This window comes from Phocoena phocoena, chromosome X (assembly GCF_963924675.1).
Source record: "Phocoena phocoena chromosome X, mPhoPho1.1, whole genome shotgun sequence".
Lineage (NCBI taxonomy): Eukaryota > Metazoa > Chordata > Mammalia > Artiodactyla > Phocoenidae > Phocoena > Phocoena phocoena.
In genome coordinates, this window is record NC_089240.1 from 126,749,172 (window position 1) to 126,751,969 (window position 2,798).

Below are 2,798 nucleotides of genomic sequence, written 5' to 3' on the forward strand. Positions count from 1 at the left end.
TGGAACTGAAGATTAAGTGTACCTAAAACAATCAAGATGACGCTGGTCAGACCATCGGTGACCAATTTCAAGATGACTGCAGAGCTGACTGTGCTGTTTCTGCATGTAGTCCCCTCCCTCTGCCTATAAAAGCTCTTGCCCACTGACTGTCAGAGGGGGTGTTGGCCTTTGGACAGGCGTCCACCCTTACCTTCATTCCCACCCTCATCTGCCAGCGTCCAAAATAAAGCAAACTTTCTTTTCCACCAACCTTGCCTCTTTAATGGCTTTTGAGCGGCGAGCGGCTAGACCCCAGTTTTGGTTACAGTTTTTGGCGTCCAATGTGGGGCTTGAACCCATGACCCTGAGATTAAGAGTCTCATGCTCTACCAACTGAGCTAGAAAAATATACTGATTATCAATGCTTTATATGAAAAGATTTGCAATTAAAAGGGGAAAATGATGGAAGAAATGTTCACATATTGAAATATGGGGAAATCATTCTGGCTTATACATGATTTAATTTGAACTTTAGGCTAACTAAAACAGCCTGTTTGTGGCCTATTAAGCATACATTATACATCTGCTTTAACCATTAAGAAACAATACGTTCAGAGATACATTTTGACAATTACCCTCATTGTAATATGTCTACTAATTTTCAAATGCTTGTCCAGGTACTATGACAAAGTAATCAAAGAGAGAGGAAATGTTTTCATAGTACAAAATATTGATGCTAAGCTTGGTGTACTCTGAGCTCTTGTCCAGCAGAAGCAGCTTGATGGGTGAAAAGGCAAACCCCCAAAGCGCTCAAGGGAGGTGATTGCCTTTTGCTCATCCCCACTACAAGCTGAGCTGTTGGGCACTTTGCCCAAGGCATTGTGTGTTTTGTCATTGTTTCACGATGGCAGAGGCTCATAATGTTTGGTTAATCACTTGCTGTTCCTGTTGTCTGCATCCTCTGTCCCCCGATCTCTACTGGTTCCTTCTTGACATTCAGTACTCAGCTTAAATGTCACCATGTTTGGCCACCTGTTCTGAAGTGGCTGTTCAGCCACTCTGTTACATCATCCCATCTTAATTTTCTGGCCAGCACTGCTTGCTTATATTGTTCTCCTTTATTTCTTCCTTTGTTCAGTCTCTCTCTCTCCTAACTAGACTGCCAGCTCTGTGAGCATGAGACCACATCCGTCTTGATCCCTTTTGTATTCCCAAGTCCTGGCAATGTGCTTGGCACCCAGCAGAGGCTCAATGAATATTTGCTGTGAAGCCCAGGGAGGCAGTGACTAACCTTGTCTGGGAGAATTAGGGAAGGTATTGAAGGATGATTAGGAGTTTTCCAGGCAGAGAAGCAGGACAGGAATTTTCTAATAAAGGGAAACATGCATTAGAATGTTAGCATTACCAGCTCCAGCCTTGACCTTCCCTGACCAAAGGTGCTGGACTTGAACACCAAGACCTTGGAGGAGGGCTGCCTTCTAAAGCACCCTGAGACCCAGAGGCACCAATGAGGGAACTGCAGGGGCCTCCAAACAAATATAGAGCTGCCAGCAGCCCGTCTAAAGAAAGGAAATGTCCTAATGCCTCTCACCAGCTTGTCCCACAGCCTAGAAGTGTCCCACTCTACCAGAGCTAGCCCCTTTGAGGTCATCTCCATGCAGGGTCAGGATGGAGGCCCCTAAGCATGCAGCCTGGTGCATGGACCTGAACCTGCACACACACGCTATAGGCCTGGGGCTCTGGGATGCAGCAACCCTTGTTGGAGGAGCCAAGGGGAGTGGACTGCATTCTAAGGAGCCCTGAATGGCTGGCTCCTCTTTCTTTCTTCTCTTACTTTTTGTCCCCTCTTTTTGCTTGTATTGTTGTAAAATTCACATAACATGAAATTCACAGTTTTAACCATTTTAAAGTGTACAACTCATTAGCATTTAGTACATTCACGATGTTATACAACCTCTACCCCTGTCTAGTTCTAGAACATTCTGATCACCCCAAAAGTAAACTTCATATTCACAAAGCATCCAACTCTAATTCTCCTCTCCCTTCTTTTCCCTTAAAAAAAAAAAAAACCTTGGGCTTCCCTGGTGGTGCAGTGGTTGTGAGTCCGCCTGCCGATGCAGGGGACGCGGGTTCGTGCCCCGGTCCGGGAAGATCCCACATGCCGCGGAGCGGCTGGGCCCGTGAGCCATGGCCGCTGAGCCTGCGCGTCCGGAGCCTGTGCTCCGCAGAGAGAGAGGCCACAGCAGTGAGAGGCCCGCGTACCGCAAACAAAACAAAACAAAAAAACCTTATTATTAAGACATATTTGTGGAATTGAGGTACAGAGAGTTGAATTAAATCCACATCTCATTTCAGGGCTGGCTACTAGAATCACCTACGGGGTATGCAAGGCCCTGTTCTCCTTTTATGTTTTTTCTCCTTTATTCCATATCCTCACCTCCTTTCCCCCCTTCCATGGGCACCCACTCTAATGCATTTGAGATAAGTCTCTGAATATGTATGTGTTCTTGTAAAATATAGTGTTTTTTTTGGTGTATGTGTTAATTTGGGTAAATATTATTGTGCTATAAATCTTGTTCTGTTCCTTACTTGAAAAAAATCAGTACTATAATTTTGAGATCGGTCCATGTTGCACATACATCTGGTTACTTCAAACTGCTGCTTAGAATTCTATTTGGACTATCCATTCTCCTGGGGATGGAAAAATGGCCTGTCCCCAGTTCCATGCCGTGCCCCAGTGGCCCTCCTTGGACATGTCCCGACAGCACCTGCATTGGGATAGGCCCCCAGATACGGGCTCAGTGGATCACAGAGTACAC

The 2,798-nt window shown here is 45.7% G+C and overlaps 1 non-coding gene across 1 annotated transcript; it reads right to left on the minus strand.

Moving 5' to 3' along the window:
- Positions 1-314: 314 nt before the first annotated feature.
- On the minus strand, positions 315-391 carry TRNAK-CUU (transfer RNA lysine (anticodon CUU)). The gene has a single exon. It is a non-coding gene; the product is annotated as a tRNA-Lys (tRNA).
- Positions 392-2,798: the final 2,407 nt, after the last annotated feature.